We start from the raw sequence: 19,008 nt of genomic DNA, 5'->3' as shown, positions 1-19,008 counted from the left end.
ACACACAATACAATAATAATGACGATGTCTGGGCTGCTATGATTTTAATAATTGCAAGCGACAATGTCGTCGATGACAACAAAAAACTATATAATAAATAAAAAAAACAACAACTTCGACAACAAATATAATGAAGACTTGTAGTAGAACCAGGCAAAACAATGCGATTGTTTTAAATATAAAAAAAGAATATGACAAAAAACCCAGGGAAGTTAAAAATTACACGAACAATAAAAATAAAACTTTAACCTAATTTATGTATTTCCTATTAACACTATTAGCATATTTAGCAGAGACAGCGGAACTACGTTATACCGAATTGGGTAAAAAAGTTTATAATACAATAGAGGTGTTTTATGAAAGGGGTTTGCAAAAAGAACGTTATTGGAATGAAATAAAACGTGTTAAGTGTTAATGTTATTTGAAAAACAAATGTAACTGATAGAAGAAGAATGACTTTGTTACCTAGAACAGGGGCCTCAATTTGAGCTATTCAGCCCTGACAAGTAGGAATGAAGGCTTTCTTTTTATCTATCTATCTATCTATCTATCTATCTATCTATCTATCTATCTATCTATCTATCTATCTATCTATCTATCTATCTATCTATCTATCTATCTATCTATCTATCTATCTATCTATCTATCTATCTATCTATCTATCTATCTATCTATCTATCTATCTATCTATCTATCTATCTATCTATCTATCTATCTATCTATCTATCTATCTATCTATCTATCTATCTATCTATCTATCTATCTATCTATCTATCTATTTATCTATCTATCTATCTATCTATATATCTACCTATCTATCTATCTATCTATCTATCTATCTATCTATCTATCTATCTATCTATCTATCTATCTATCTATCTATCTATCTATCTATCTATCTATCTATCTATCTATCTATCTATCTATCTATCTATCTATCTATCTATCTATCTATCTATTATCTATCTATCTATCTATCTATCTATCTATCTATCTATCTATCTATCTATCTATCTATCTATCTATCTATCTATCTATCTATCTATCTATCTATCTATCTATCTATCTATCTATCTATCTATCTATCTATCTATCTATCTATCTATCTATCTATCTATCTATCTATCTATCTATCTATCTATCTATCTATCTATCTATCTATCTATCTATCTATCTATCTATCTATCTATCTATCTATCTATCTATCTATCTATCTATCTATCTATCTATCTATCTATCTATCTATCTATCTATCTATCTATCTATCTATCTATCTATCTATCTATCTATCTATCTATCTATCTATCTATCTATCTATCTATCTATCTATCTATCTATCTATCTATCTATCTATCTATCTATCTATCTATCTATCTATCTATCTATCTATCTATCTATCTATCTATCTATCTATCTATCTATCTATCTATCTATCTATCTATCTATCTATCTATCTATCTATCTATCTATCTATCTATCTATCTATCTATCTATCTATCTATCTATCTATCTATCTATCTATCTATCTATCTATCTATCTATCTATCTATCTATCTATCTATCTATCTATCTATCTATCTATCTATCTATCTATCTATCTATCTATCTATCTATCTATCTATCTATATCTATCTATCTATCTATCTATCTATCTAGGAACAACAACATAGTCACTCATCGAAAAACCCTTCATCGTCCATGGAAATTATTCCTTGCACAACATGCACATTTTGATAATATAGTTTTATTATTTGGACGTGCTGCTCAATCTGTAATAATTTTCGCATCCGTGACTATATAATAAACAACATATTTGACAAACGTTCCTTGAAGCTCTTATCTCTAACTCTTATTGAAAAACAGTTGATGGTGTCGAAAACGTCTTTTGGTTTGTTGTAGGAGTTTGCTAAAGTTAGGATATCGGATGACATTTACATCTGAACATCAATTTTAAATTTCTTTTACTTTTGAGCGACCAGATAATGAAAACTATTGGTCTATTGGATGTATACCCTAGGAGGAAGGAAAGGAGTGGACTGAAAAGATCGTGAGGCAAATAACTCTCTAAAGTTTTCTTACAACATGTGGCAGAGCGTTGTCATGAGAAGCTGTTAGGGCTTCATATCTTGTGTAGTATTTTTTTGATTGCCATTGACCGCTTATAACGGGGCGACCTGTAATGGTAGATATGTCATTAAAAGGCCAGACCTAACTTCAAACTACACATCAGTGCGGTTACGGCCTGCATGCGAATAACATCGGAATACCGTCAGCATGAGAAAACGAAGGTCCTACCAATCGGAGAACAGAATATAATGCTGACACAACAGTTTCCTCCTAGTATGTCACAAATCAATATAGACTTCGCTGACTTATGCAGTTCTAAGGCGGCCTTACTAAGTCCGTCTATCTGTCTGAAAATTATAAAAGAGCTTGTAATGGACCAAATTATATTAGGGATTCAAAATAAAACAAAACAAGTAAAATTTTCACTAGTATAATTTGTCAAGGTCCCACTGTAGTTGAAGTAAAATAAATTATACCTATTAGATATCGAAATTTAAATAGTAAATTTCTATAAAACTAATAATTACCGTTATATTTAAAAGGACAACAGGTTAAGTGTATAGAATTTAGATAGAACCCATGACATTTCTAACAAATGTTAGAAATGTCATGGGTTCTAGGCGATTTGTAGTTTAATTTATTTTGTATAAATAATATAAATTTTAAATACTAACCAGAATTTATGTTTGAAAGTCCTCGACAAAATAACCGTAATTATTGTAGCAGTAGTAGTATTGTTGCTGTTGTTGGTGGTGAAGCGGTTGATAATGATGGTGGTGGTGGTGGTTGTTGTTGTAGTAGTAAGAAATATTTGAATATCCTTTTCGTTGCCGTTCCAACATGTTATAGACAAATTTATGCTGAACACAATACAAACATTTTTGAAGCAGAATTGATTGATTTTTTCTTTCTTTCTTTTGTTTTCCTGCTTTATTTGATAAAATTTAAATTCAAACACTTTAATAGCTGCTCACACAAATTTTGATTTGATTTTATAGATTTTAACTAAAAGCCGGCTGGCTGTTTAATGATTTTAAAACACTAATAGCGGTCAACGGGCTAAGGTTTTGATAAGAATTATATTTTTGAAAATTAAATTATTTCATTAAGAAAACCAAACACGTACTTATACATTTTTTATTTCTGTTATTGTAATACCAACTTAATCTGGTTTTAATCTCTTTTTAAACATAAACAACAAAACCGACGAAAAAAAAACAAAGAACAACAAAAAAAAAACTTAAAAATCAAACAGAAAATATATTTTGTCAATCTGCTAATCTTGTATTTTACACTTTTATGTTTCTTTTTATTTTATGCACAAAATTGTTTAAATATTTTTTTTTTGTTTGCTTTATTTTATTGTTGTTATACTCAACACGACCACAAAAATTATTATAGAAATTGATTTTTTAAAAAAGAAAAATAATCCCGTTATCATCACCAGCAAAGAAGTCGTCTAATAACAAACTGTTCTAAAGGAAACTCGATAAACATTAATTTCCTGCTCTTATTTAAAGAACAACACAACAAGCAACCAACCCATTGTATCGAACCGGGTCGCAAGCAACCAACGAACTAAAGTGTCATCGAACCAGCAGCAAGCCCAACACCCCACATACAACATAGAAATATGTATGTGTATTTAGCGGGGTGTTTTTGGGGGTTGAAAGAACAATTTGTTTTGCAAGGCGGCAATAAAGCACAGTGGGATTGTTTAGGAAATAAATGGGAATTTTATTTTTAAAAAAGTGTGAATTTCGATCCCTAGGTAGTTCTTCCAAATAGTTTTATTCAGTTACAGGGTGTAACTTATACATATATTTTGACCTCTACTTAAGTAGTGTATTGGAACTAGGAAAATAGGTTCCATTAAACATGTTAGAGATCGTTCAACATCGAACGCATTAAGGAATACTTCAGCAGGAAGTTTGTTCCCCATACGGACGGCAAAAACTGAAGAATAAATTAAACTCTTTTGATGAGATCCCATCCTATAACAACTCGTACAAAAGTCGAGTGCTTTACATGGCCACCTGTCTTTCGGCCTCTCCCCGGGGGCATGTTACCTTGGTGAAATCTCCATCTTGGTGTTATTGCAATATCCCGGGGAAAATAGGTGCAACCAATACCTCTAGTCTGCCGGGACTATAAATTGATGGTGATCAAATGTATCCTCGGCCTTTCTTTGGAATGATTTGACATTAGGTCGAACCAGAGCACAATATAATCTGGCACTACGAGTGACCGGTTACCCACAGAACGTAGTCCTAGCCGATCAATAGGTTGAGGTTCCTTCGGGATCCACAAAGTGGCTGTGATTTAAACTCAAATTCGCGGAGAGAGATTATTGGTTTAAGGACTGATATATCCAACTGACATATATGTCTGTATTTTCTCTCCGGTGCTGTTGCCATCTCAACAAAAGTCACTGGGCGAAGTAACAGAGCAACTTATGCTGGATTCCTGAACCCGTCTCTTACTCTTCGCGTAGTAGGGCTCTAGTATAGGTTGGGGAATTTTCAGATTGACACTTGGTAGTTGCCTGCCATTCCGTAGATCGTTGGAATGGTCTGAAAATGGAACTGATGTAGGTTAGTGAACGATAGGAGCAGACTCCTTTGCGGCAGGAGACTAGTACTGATTTAGTAGACCGCTTACTTCAGGGAAGTTTTCGGTGCTGTTGTCATCTGAACAGGATCCATATTGTTTCATGCAACTCAACTTATGGTTGAGGTCCGTTTACTCAACTTGTCGGGGCAATTATTGGGTTCGAATAGACTTTGGAAATTCCTACATCCTTTGTCACATTATCTGACATACAGAGAGATCCTGATTTATTTCGGACTACTAAATCAACAGGGCCATCTCAGTAGTGTGGCTTTAAAGTTTAAGGAATGCACTGGAATGGGTCATTAGATAATGGGGATTGCATTTTAAATAATGCAATCTTTCATGACATCATAAGAGTGGTCACCTTTCGGTACACCGGAAGATTGATTTCACCTGATGTTGGGATTGTCTCTCCTTCTATTTGCTTTAGACCAGAATTTGTTTTTTTCTTGTAGGGGTTTACATTGGGATTGATCCCATGCTGTCTGACATTCCGCAACGGGGCTACCTAGAGACGTAATTGGTAGATCGAAATACGAATCCATCAAATAAGCAAAGAAAAGTTCTTACAGAGAACTCAGTGCTCTTCTCTTCACATTCATTGAATACAAAAACATCCGACAAATTTATCCTAGGGATACAAGTGGAGTGAGGCCTGTATAGCCTTTCATTAATTATGTATCTTATTCATCTGAAACTAACTCATTTCCAACGCTTTTTGTTGTCTTTTCGGCAACAGCACTGAACTTACCGTTCAGCTGATGACCCTTTCAACCAACATTCTCTTACCGCGATTTTTGGTTTAAACCACAGCCTCCACTTGGTCGCCGAAGGTATTAAGACGAAATCCAATACTTTGCCCTAAGGGCTACTAGTTCCCGTGGTAATAGATAAGACAGTTATTCTAGTACGATCCCAGGTCATGTCATATCAAGGAAAGGATATTTTACACCACCTCGGATTCTAATCATCTGGGAAAGATCTCTCAGCAATCTCAAAATGTTTGCGAGCAGCAGAGTACGTCTTGATTCATACTTGCGCTCAAAAGTTGAGCAGTTCTTTGGTAGCGGAAGCCATATGTTGCCAGAAAGAACTAACAATGATTAATACTATGAATTAATTTATATTGACAAATCTTTCAAAAAGCTAAAAAATAATAATAGTCCCGAATTTTAAACTTGAAACCCAACAAATCTTAAAAATATAATCAGTTAAATAACATTTTTACGTTTAAGAATTTCTAATAATTGAAATGCAAATTATTTTATATTTTTTTCATTATATAAATTAACATGTTGTCTAAATAACAGTTATTAATTATTAGTAAATGAATGTAATAAGGTATCTTAAATTAACATATATTGAAGCATTCAGTTTCACATAAATTTCACTAAATAGAAAATAAGCAACTTCGTTGTATTAACACCACTGAGTTGTATATCCTTTCCGATGGCATCAGTTTTGTTTATGCATATCTTAAGAAAAGATATGTCTTTTCTTAGTTTAAGTACAAACCTATATTCGTATAGAAATTTGGTTATCGGGCTGCCAAGTGTTGTACGTTTTATTAATCTAAAAATAAAGTTTTGAAAAATACGCGTTAAAGGTTAAATACGCAAATGTGACGAATGAAAAAGTCACATTAAAAACTTAAACTAGGTTCTAAAACTAAATTACGGTAAAAATAAGTAGTTGTTTCGAATCCTATAAATCCTTGTCATAATTTATTATATATTTTAGCAGCAGTATTGTCCAGTATTGTCCACCATCAGCCTTATATTATCTTTCTGGCAACATACATCAATCCAATTTCGGATTCTCTGTTCTGAACTGATGCGAATTCCAGAGAGATTACCCTACATCCATCGAAACAAATAGTATTCGAACAGCTTTTTTAAATAGTTTTTAATACATCTTGCAACATGTGGCCAAGCATATTCAAAATACAAATGTTACGACTACATGTCTGGTCACAAATTCCAGCTATTTTCGGCCAATTCCTACTTTTAATGAATCAATTGTGTTCAGTACCGGTCCCCTATGATCATTATGACAATTTCCCGCCAGGAATATTAGTCTATGGCGTTGATTTGGCTGGTTGACCGGCCTTTACATATGTTTTTTAGCATCTCGTTTGTCCTAATGGATCTATTTATCATCGACAGTAATTATTCGATATAAAACTAACTTCTTTTTATGATATTCACGTCCGATTTCAAAAGCTGCTTAGCAAAGAAAGCCTTCGTCACCTCAATAACGTGAAACATTCGTCATAATAACATTTCCATCCTAATTTCCCAATCACCGACATTGCCCAATTACTGAAATTTACATCCGAATGGTCCAATCACCGATATTTTTACTTCAACAACTCTAATGACGCTTTCTTGATACAAGATTCGACATTTGCGAAACAAAGAAAGCCTTGTTCACCTCTATAACGTGAACCATTCGTCATAATCACATTTCCATTCCAATTTCCTAATCACTGACATTGCCCGATTACTGAAATTTACATCCGAATGGCACAATAACCGATATTTTCACTTGGCGTGATTCTTGAGAACATTACATGGTGCTTCTTGGGAAGATTTCGGTGACCGACACAGTTAAGCGTAATCCTTAACCTAGATTTAAAATGGAAACACCTTCGAATCAAAAATATGGGCACTACGTCGGATAAAGCTCTAGAAACATTGCAGTATATTCTCGAGATCTAATCGAAATAACAGACATAAGGCGGAACTTACAGTTGAACGACTCTTTAAGCAAACATGTTATCAATATATACGGGATACATTGGAAGGCTAAATATCAAACGCAAACAAAATTTTGCGGGAATTTTGAAGCAATGATAACAGATAGATGGTTATCATGGTTAAACGAAACATAAGATGTCATTACATTGATGTCATCAGGTGATAAGGAATACACTATCAGATGTATGGTTTGCATCATAAGCATATATCGGTCCACTCGGGAATAATCGGCAACGCAAGAGCGAATATACTTGCTATAAGTGGCGAAAAGGCGAAAACGTTCGATGAAACTAGGGCTGAATTAAAAACATGGGCAAGAGATAAAAGCAGGGCCGCTTGTAATATGGTTAGAACCACATTGATTTTATAGGGTGATTCCAACGAGAGCAGTACGAAAAGTCTTCTCAGAAAGAGCAAGTTCAAGGTTATTATGATAGTACGTATTCTGACAGGACACACTGAATTACGGGCAGTATTACACAAAATTGGTTCAACGGTTTCTGACAAATTTAGAGCAGGTAGAGAGGACATTGCCCAGGTTTTGTCGAAATTAGATCCCAATATCTTGGGAGCGATATTATTCCAGATATAATACATTTCTTAGAAACGATTATTGGGAAATTGTAAGGAACTACGTTTAGAAAACTAAGTTTCTGAAGATTTTACAATAATTCCTTCCATATATTGCTATATAAGGGGTTTCCATAAAAAAGAACGGTCTTGCAAGTGGCCTAGGTGTATTTTTTGGATCTGATGTCAAATATATTTCACTTTTCAATTAAAAGTAACCTAAACAAAAGTAAACACTTTTGCCGGCAAAACAAATTGACATTATAACTAGGCCCATAGTGCCATCCAAAACAACACAGTTGGTCACATGTACAACATGTTCGCCCACAACATGTATGCAGTGCACATGACTGTTTATTAACGAAATTCATATTAACCCATTTAATAGGGCATAGAAAGACAACAACTACGAATAAAGTTGGTTGTAGTGGAGTCTTCTTGCTGGCAGTTGTCTTCGTCGTCAGTCTTCTCCCACAACACAAAAATATAAAAAATATTCGTAGTATTTGTTATTAATAAGAAAGACTATTTTATAAATTGTTTGAATTTTTCTTATTGTATGTGCAGCAGCTGTAATACGAGACATTTACTGATGTTGTCCAGTATGTTTTCTGTTTTTTTTTTTTTTTTTGTTTTCTTTGTTCATACAATTAGTTTTTTGTGCTATTTTGATTTTCTTTGCTTTATCTTGTTAGATTAGAGGTAAAGAATGAAGGAGGTCGGTCATTATCATCACAGTACAATAGTTTTTTACATTGTCTAGAAATTTATGAGCGAAACAGAACCAAAAAAACACACATTGAATATGAAAATTAATGTTGTATGGTACAACAAAAGAAAAAAATAATGATATGAAATGAAAAAAAAAATATTGTATTAATGAATGGATGTACATTTGCACTCGTCTGTTCATATGTCTATTAGGAATAATGAGAAATGTCATAGCAATGAAGTTTATATTAAGACGTATTATAAACTTTTTAGTCGAACAGGTTGGGATTAAGACATGTTAAGTTTTTGAAAGCATTTAATCGATTTTTAATAGTTTAATTTAGGTTTTAGTTAGTGGAACTTGTAGTATTTGAAATTAAGGAGTTTTCAAGAACTCCTGTTATACAGATTTTTGCATTGATCAAGATTTCTTACTTTTGATATCATTAAGAACTCAGATCAAACCCGCTATAGTCTAGTCACTCCACCACTCGCCTCTGGGCAGCTTCGCAGGAAGATAAGGACTACTCAGGTGGCAATTCTCGTATATGGAATGTCCGCCTAGTATACGTGCACTGAAGAGCTCGAGCTATTTAATCTCTTGCCAAGAGATCACATTGCGGTAAGACAGGTAACAGACGAATCGAGAGAGAGCGGTCACGGAAGACCCCCAACATCTTAGTCTCGGAAAAGACACCGAGATAGACCAACAGGTATATGCATAGTCAAGAGCGACGCCGTAGCATCCCTGTTCTCTAACGATCCGTCGGGTAGTATTAACAACTCTCAGTCGCACAACCATATCACGAAGCTCTGTTGATTCGGCAACAGCTCCTAGGGACAAATTGGTAGACCGAATCACAGACTCAATAATAACTTGACAAGACTTATTGCAGTGGCCATTAGGAACTACTGCTTTGTTCTAAGCATGATTAGAGTAAACTCCAAACACATCCAACCATGAAGGAAAATTGCCGATAAAACAAAGATTAAACATCCACCACACAACCGATCAACATCTTCTTCACTCCATCCGACATCACAACACTTCCATGTCTTTCAACACTTCCGTCACATCCATCCACTCCGACCATCCATCTCTTCCACCAGATACATTATACATTGTTTCTTCAGATAAGGATGACAAGTTACAGGATTACACGCAAACTTCCACGTCTAAAATCTAAGGCACCCTTAACAAGAAGCCTAAACTCTCAGGAGCTGCATGAAAGCCGATTCCCATTTACTCAACTGAATCTGAGCAAGTATATGATAATCCAAATACTGCCACAAGAATAAACGATATATTCTTATTGGTAAACTTATGTTCTAACTCTACTGAAGTTTTCGCCACCAATGGATGATGAAGACAAGTTATTGGAAAACACGTCAAACAAGAAAACTTGGATGTCCGAAAACTTAAACTGAGCAAGGATCTTACTGAAAAAAACGGTACCTGCATGTTGGTGGATTAATATCCAAAATGTTCCGCAGTTTATATCCCAACGGATTAGGAAGACGCATTACTGGATTACACGCAAATCTCAACGTCTAGAACCTAAGGCTCTAACTCTCAACAAGAAACATAAACCCTCCGCAGCTGAGAGCAAGATTGTGATGATCTACATTAAAGATGCTGGTTAACTATGTTTAAATACGATGAAAAAAGGTTCGACAGTTGCCGATTAAAATCTTGAATTCCAGTGTCTTAAAGACAATAAATACCGCTACCAAACTGATATGATGTAATGGAGGATATTCCACCTAAATTTTGGTTTCCCAACGGCATTCTTCGGTTAACACTGTAGGTCCCGTTTAGATAATTCACAATGATCTGCCATTATAGCCAAGTAATCACCTACTATCTATTTTTGCATTGTTCTTACAACTGCAAGATGGAATGGAACTTTCAGTCGGTAGATAGAGGTGCTATCAGTAGCTTTAGTCTGCCGGGGCTAGAAACTGCCTGAGCCAAAGAATACCTCAGTGTTATTTGGGTTTGAACATAATCCAGCTTATCTATTACTACGGGAGTCAGTGAACTGGAGGATTCTCTTCGGGAAATTCGTAGTGCTTGTGATTGAAAATAAAAACGCTCTATATTAATATTTTGTGATGAGTTTCCGGTACTATTACCGGCTTTTTAATTAATTAGTTTTTTGTTAAAAAGAAAAAGAAAAGATTTTCCACATTAGTTTGGAAAGTTTCATGAAAGAGAACCGATAATATGAGTGATAATATAGGAATAATTTTTAAATTTAAAATAATTAATTTGCTGCAAATTCAAATAATTTAATATCCCCTTTTAATTATACACCAACTTTGTTATCCAAAAACATATGTTCGTTCCGTCATTTCCTCTTAATTAACAATAATTTGTTTAACCAAAGACAAAACGAAAAAATCCATCCATTAATTTTTCTTTTTAATTTTCATTAAGAAAACAAATTCATATCACTTTGGCCAACGTACTTTCGAACATATTATTTAACGTAAATATTGCTCGGTTTTCATAGAAAATCGCTAATTACGTCTACAGAGATAATGAGAAGAAAAAAAAAACACGAACATATTAAAGAAATGTAAAATTTTCAGAATTTCCATGAATTAACTTTCACGTAGAAATTCATTTTTTTCAATTTATTTGTCTGCCATTGTGTCTGCGTTGGAATTTGAAAAAACACAATAAAAGAAAATCCAAAATCACAGCAACAACAAGAACTACAAGCAGAAATTGTTGTTTATATTTTAGTGGGGAAAAGACACAATTAAAAATTTTTTATTGAAACACGAAAAAGAAAAACAAAAGACCAGCAAATGATCATTTAAATTATTTTAAAAATATTTGTGAATTTTATGAGAGTGTGGTTATGACAGTAGTGTTGGCAATTATTCGAATCAGAGTACTAGTGGAGGAGACTTTGGTATTGAGCTAAAAGTAATCAAGAATTTGTTGGCGAGTTACATTTCAATGAATTGCAAAGTAAAGCGGAGGGGAGTGTACTACTGTAGGTTAGGTAGAAGTGTTATTGTCTGTCAGTTCTATCTATCTATCTATCTATCTATCTATCTATCTATCTATCTATCTATCTATCTATCTATCTATCTATCTATCTATCTATCTATCTATCTATCTATCTATCTATCTATCTATCTATCTATCTATCTATCTATCTATCTATCTATCTATCTATCTATCTATCTATCTATCTATTTATCTATCTATCTATCTATCTATCTATCTATCTATCTATCTATCTATCTATCTATCTATCTATCTATCTATCTATCTATCTATCTATCTATCTATCTATCTATCTATCTATCTATCTATCTATCTATCTATCTATCTATCTATCTATCTATCTATCTATCTATCTATCTATCTATCTATCTATCTATCTACCTATACCTATCTATATACCCATCTATATATATATATATATATATATAGTTTTTTTCGGTCGATCACACTCAACTTCTTACGATCAAAGATATCCGAGTAGAATTTAAACTTAAAATCACACTAATCACTACAAATATAATTATTTATTCTTTGATATATTACTTTTCCTAAAAATAAACTTCTAAGAATTAATTAATACACACGTTTTCACACATATTTATGCTGTCGTCTATATAATTTTCAATTCTTTTAAAAATTAATTAATTTTTATTCAAAATTATAAACAAATTGATCAGAAAATTTCTGATTATTTGTCATGATAATAAAAATGCCGCTAACTTGGCATTTATTAGCGTCCATAAATTACGACATACGATTTTCTGGCTCATTAAAATTAAAAAAAAAAGATAAAAGAACACAAATTTTTAATAGTTTATTGGCTAACAGGGGCAATTCTTTTATGTTTGATTCAAATAAACTGGAGGCCAATCATGACAATATGACAAAATTCAACATTAGATAAGATGTGAGTGCTGAAAAGTTGATCTTGAAAAAAATTAAGAAATTGTTTGTTATAAATTTGATTAGTCTATTTAATTAAGCATTATACTATCACAAAATAAATTATAACACTTTTTTTCTAAGTGATAATAAACAGATAACATAAGTTATCTTTAATAAGAAAAAAACGTTACTAAAAATATTATAGTAAATTTGCTAACACTTTTAAAACGGCAAGAACTAATCACAGATTTTTCTATACTTTTTTTAATAGAAAATTTTCATTCCCTTCGCTCTATCTTTATAACTACCGAGATAAATGGACTTTTATGTTTTCACTCAAAAATCAGTTTTTTATAGGAAATGCAAGTGATCACAGATTTTCATTGTTTTCGCTCTATCTCTTATAACTACCGAGATAAATGCACTTTTTTGTTTTCACCCAAAAATCAGTTTTTCAAAGGAAATACAAGTGATCACAGACTTTCATTGTTTTCGCTGTATCTCTTATAACTACCGAGATAAATGGACTTTTATGTTTTCACTCAAAAATCAGTTTTTGATAGGAAATGCAAGTGATCACAGATTTTCATTGTTTTCGCTCTATCTCTTATAACTACCGAGATAAATGGACTTCAATATTTTTACACAAAAATCAGTTTTTAGTGAGATGTAAGTGATCACAGATTTTCATTGTTTTCGCTCTATCTCTTATAACTACCGAGATAAATGGACTTTTAGGTTTTCACTCAAAAATCAGTTTTTAAGGAGAAATGCAAGTGATCACAGATTTTTATTGTTTTAGCTCTATCTCTTATAACTACCGAGATAAATGGACTTTTGTTTTCACTCAAAAATCAGTTTTTAGGGAGAAATGCAAGTGATCACAGATTTTCATTGTTTTAGCTCTATCTCTTATAACTACCGAGATAAATGGACTTTTATGTTTTCACCCAAAAATCAGTTTTTGATAGGAAATGCAAGTGATCACAGATTTTCATTGTTTTCGCTCTATCTCTTATAACTACCGAGATAAATACACTTTTTTGTTTTCACCCAAAAATCAGTTTTTCAAAGGAAATACAAGTGATCACAGACTTTCATTGTTTTCGCTGTATCTCTTATAACTACCGAGATAAATGGACTTTTATGTTTTCACTCAAAAATAAGTTTTTGATAGGAAATGCAAGTGATCACAGATTTCCATTGTTTTCGCTCTATCTCTGATAACTACCGAGATAAATGGACTTTTAGGTTTTCACTCAAAAATCAGTTTTTCAAAGAAAATGAAAGTGATCACAGATTTTCATTGTTTTCGCTCTATCTCTTATAACTACAGAGATAAATGGACTTTTATGTTTTCATTCAAACATCATTTTTTCATAGGAAATGAAAGTGATCATAGATTTTCATTGTTTTCGCTCTATCTCTTATAACTACCGAGATAAATGGACTTCCATGTTTTCACTCAAAAATCAGTTTTCAGGGAGAAATGCAAGTGATCACAGATTTTCATTGTTTTCGCTCTATCTCTTATAACTACCGAGATAAATGGACTTTTATGTTTTCACTCAAACATCAGTTTTTCAAAGGAAGAGCAAGTGATCACAGATTTTCATTGTTTTCGCTCTATCTCTTATAACTACCGAGATAAATGGACTTCCATGTTTTCACTCAAAAATCAGTTTTCAGGGAGAAATGCAAGTGATCACAGATTTTCATTGTTTTCGCTCTATCTCTTATAACTACCGAGATAAATGGACTTTTATGTTTTCACTCAAAAATCAGTTTTTGATAGGAAATGGTAGTGATCATAGATTTTCATTGTTTTCGCTCTATCTCTTATAACTACCGAGATAAATGGACTTTTGTTTTCACTCAAAAATCAGTTTTTAGTGAAAAATGCAAGTGATCACAGTGATCACAAGTGATCTCTTATAACAACCGAGATTAATGGACTTTTCGTTTTCACTCAAAAATCAGTTTTTAGTGAGAAATGCAAGTGATCACAGACTTTCATTGTTTTAGCTCTATCTCTTATAACTACCGAGATAAATGGACTTTTGTTTTCACTCAAAAATCAGTTTTTGATAGGAAGTGCAAGTGATCACACATTTTCATTGTTTTCGCTCTATCTCTTATAACTACCGAGATAAATGGACTTTTATGTTTTCACTTAAAAATCAGTTTTTGATAGGAAATGGTAGTGATCATAGATTTTCATTGTTTTCGCTCTATCTCTTATAACTACCGAGATAAATGGACTTTTGTTTTCACTTAAAAATCAGTTTTTGATAGGAAATGCAAGTGATCACACATTTTCATTGTTTTCGCTCTATCTCTTATAACTACCGAGATAAATGGACTTTTATGTTTTCACTCAAAAATCAGTTTTTGATAGGAAATGGTAGTGGTCACAGACTTCCATTGTTTTCGCTCTATCTCATATAACTACTGAGATAAATGGACTTTAATGTTTTCACTCAAAAATCAGTTTTTGATAGGAAATGCAAGTGATCACAGATTTTCATTGTTTTCGCTCTATCTCTGATAACTATCGAGAAAAATGGACTTTTGTTTTCACTCAAAAATCAGTTTTTGATAGGAAATGCAAGTGATCACAGATTTTCATTGTTTTCGCTCTATCTCTTATAACTACCGAGATAAATGGACTTTTATGTTTTCAATCAAAAATCAGTTTTTAGTGAAAAATGCAAGTGATCACAGTGATCACAAGTGATCTCTTATAACAACCGAGATTAATGGACTTTTCGTTTTCACTCAAAAATCAGTTTTTAGTGAGAAATGCAAGTGATCACAGACTTTCATTGTTTTAGCTCTATCTCTTATAACTACCGAGATAAATGGACTTTTGTTTTCACTCAAAAATCAGTTTTTGATAGGAAATGCAAGTGATCACAGATTTTCATTGTTTTATCTCTATCTCTTATTACTACCGAGATAAATGGACTTTTATGTTTTCACCCAAAAATCAGTTTTTGATAGGAAATGCAAGTGATCACACATTTTCATTGTTTTCGCTTGCATTGGACTTTTATAAATGGACTTTTATGTTTTCACTCAAAACTCAGTTTTTGATAGGAAATGCAAGTGATCACAGATTTTCATTGTTTTCGCTCTATCTCTTATAACTACCGAGATAAATGGACTTTTATGTTTTCACTCAAAAATCAGTTTTTGATAGAAAATGCAAGTGATCACACATTTTCATTGTTTTCGCTCTATCTCTTATAAATGGACTTTTATGTTTTCACTCAAAACTCAGTTTTTGATAGGAAATGCAAGTGATCACAGATTTTCATTGTTTTCGCTCTATCTCTTATAATTACCGAGATAAATGCACTTTTATGTTTTCACTCAAAAATCAGTTTTTGATAGGAAATGCAAGTGATCACAGACTTTCATTGTTTTAGCTCTATCTCTTATAATTACCGAGATAAATGGACTTTTAGGTTTTCACTCAAAAATCAGTTTTTAGTGAGAAATGCAAGTGATCACAGTGATCACAAGTGATCTCTTATAACAACCGAGATTAACGGACATTTACGTTTTCACTCAAAAATCAGTTTTTAGTGAGAAATGCAAGTGATCACAGATTTTCATTGTTTTCGCTCTATCTCTTATAACTACCGAGATAAATGGACTTTTATGTTTTCATTCAAACATCAGTTTTTCATAGGAAATGAAAGTGATCATAGATTTTCATTGTTTCCGCACTATCTCTTGTAACTACCGAGATAAATGGACTTTTATGTTTTCACTCAAACATCAGTTTTTCAAAGGAAATGCAAGTGATCACAGATTTTCATTGTTTTCGCTCTATCTCTTATAACTACCGAGATAAATGGACTTCCATGTTTTCACTCAAAAATCAGTTTTTAGTGAGAAATGCAAGTGATCACAGTGATCACAAGTGATCTCTTATAACAACCGAGATAAATAGACTTTTAGGTTTTCACTCAAAAATCAGTTTTTAGGGAGAAATGCAAGTGATCACAAATTCTTATTGTTTTCGCTCTATCTCTTATAACTACCGAGATAAATGGACTTTTATGTTTTCACTCAAACATCAGTTTTTCAAAGGAAATGCAAGTGATCACAGATTTTCATTGTTTTCGCTCTATCTCTTATAACTACCGAGTTAAATGGACTTTTATGTTTTCACTCAAAAATCAGTTTTTGATAGGAAATGGTAGTGGTCACAGACTTTCATTGTTTTCGCTCTATCTCTTATAACTACTGAGATAAATGGACTTTAATGTTTTCACTCAAAAATCGGTTTTTAGTGAGAAATGTAGTGATCACAGTGATCACAAGTGATCTCTTATAACAACCGAGATTAATGGACATTTAGGGTTTCACTCAAAAATCAGTTTTTAGTGAGAAATGCAAGTGATCACAAATTCTTATTGTTTTCGCTCTATCTCTTATAACTACCGAGATAAATGGACTTGTATGTTTTCACTCAAAAATCAGTTTTTAGTGAGAAATGCAAGTGATCACAATTGATCTCTTATAACAACCGAGATTAATGGACATTTAGGGTTTCACTCAAAAATCAGTTTTTAGTGAGAAATGCAAGTGATCACAGATTTTCATTGTTTTCGCTCTATCTCTTATAACTGCAGAGATAAATGGACTTTTAGGTTTTCACTCAAAGATCAGTTTTTAGTGAGAAATGCAAGTGATCACAGATTTTCATTGTTTTCGCTCTATCTCTTATAACTACCGAGATAAATGGACTTTTATGTTTTCACTCAAAAGTCAGTTTTTAGGGAGAAATGCAAGTGATCACAGATTTTCATTGTTTTCGGTCTATCTCTTATAACTACCGAGATAAATGGACTTTTAGGTTTTCACTCAAAAATCAGTTTTTAGGGAGAATTGTAAGTGATCACAGATTTTCATTGTTTTCGCTCTATCTCTTATAACTACCTAGATAAATGGACTTTTATGTTTTCACTCAAAAATCAGTTTTTCGTGTCAAATGCAGATTTTCATTGTTTTCGCTCTATCTCTTATAACTATTGAGATAAATGGAGTTTTATGTTTTCACTCAAAAATCAGTTTTTAGTGAGAAATGCAAGTGATCACAGATTTTCATTGTTTTCGCTCTATCTTTATAACTACCTTCGCTCTATCTCTTATAACTATTGAGATAAATGGAGTTTTATGTTTTCACTCAAAAATCAGTTTTTAGTGAGAAATGCAAGTGATCACAGTGATCTCTTATAACAACCGAGATTGATGGACTTTTACGTTTTCACTCAAAAATCAGTTTTTAGTGAGAAATGCAAGTGATCACAGATTTTCATTGTTTTCGCTCTATCTCTTATAACTACCGATATAAATGGACTTTTAGGTTTTCACTCAAAAATCAGTTTTTAGGGAGAAATGCAAGTGATCACAGATTTTCATTGTTTTCGCTCTATCTCTTATAACTACCGAGATAAATGGACTTTTATGTTTTCATTCAAAAATCAGTTTTCGCTCTATCTCTTATAACTATTGAGATAAATGGAGTGTTATGTTTTCACTCAAAAATCAGTTTTTAGTGAGAAATGCAAGTGATCACAGTGATCTCTTATAACAACCGAGATTGATGGACTTTTACGTTTTCACTCAAAAATCAGTTTTTAGTGATCACAGATTTTCATTGTTTTCGCTCTATCTCTTATAACTACCGAGATAAATGGACTTTTATGTTTTCACTCAAAAATCAGTTTTTATGGAGAAATGCAAGTGATCATAGATTTTAATTGTTTTCGCTCTATCTCTTATAACTACCGAGATAAATGGACTTTTATGTTATCACTCAAAAATCAGTTTTTAGTGAGAAATTCAAGTGATCACAGATTTTCATTGTTTTCGCTCTATCTCTTACAACTACCGAGATAAATGGACTTTTATGTTTTCACTCAAAAATCAGTTTTTAGTTTTTAGATTTTCATTGTTTTCGCTCTATCTCGTATAACTACCGAGATAAATGGTCTTTAATGTTTTAACTCAAAAATCAGTTTTTAGTGAGAAATGCAAGTGATCACAGATTTTCATTGTTTTCGCTCTATCTATTACAACTACCGAGATAAATGGACTTTTATGTTTTCACTCAAAAATCAGTTTTTGATAGGAAATGCAAGTGATCACAGATTTTCATTGTTTTCGCTCTTTCTCTAATAACTACCGAGATAAATGGACTTTTAGGTTTTCACTCAAAAATCAGTTTTTAGTGAGAAATGCAAGTGATCACAGTGATCACAAGTGATCTCTTATAACAACCGAGATTAACGGACATTTACGTTTTCACTCAAAAATCAGTTTTTAGTGAGAAATGCAAGTGATCACAGATTTTCATTGTTT

General features: G+C 32.5%; 1 protein-coding gene across 2 annotated transcripts in view; it reads right to left on the bottom strand.

The window, feature by feature from the left end:
* The window catches only part of LOC119603383 (WW domain-binding protein 4-like), a 62,510-nt gene that overhangs the window by 38,218 nt on the left and 5,284 nt on the right, over positions 1-19,008 (bottom strand). Inside the window, exon 5 of one of the 2 annotated variants that reach the window (XM_037955401.1) lies at positions 5,902-6,252. The exons of the other annotated variant lie outside the window; for it this stretch is intronic. The gene's annotated coding sequence lies outside the window, so the exon portion shown is untranslated. Of the gene's footprint in view, positions 1-5,901; positions 6,253-19,008 lie in introns of those variants that run through there. 2 annotated transcript variants of the gene reach the window in all.

The sequence above is a fragment of the Lucilia sericata genome, unplaced genomic scaffold, assembly GCF_015586225.1.
Source record: "Lucilia sericata isolate MDLA Ls3-8-SP2 unplaced genomic scaffold, ASM1558622v1 Contig000299F_arrow, whole genome shotgun sequence".
Lineage (NCBI taxonomy): Eukaryota > Metazoa > Arthropoda > Insecta > Diptera > Calliphoridae > Lucilia > Lucilia sericata.
The sequence above is the reverse complement of the archived record's forward strand: the minus strand, read 5'-3'. Positions and strand labels throughout refer to the sequence as shown.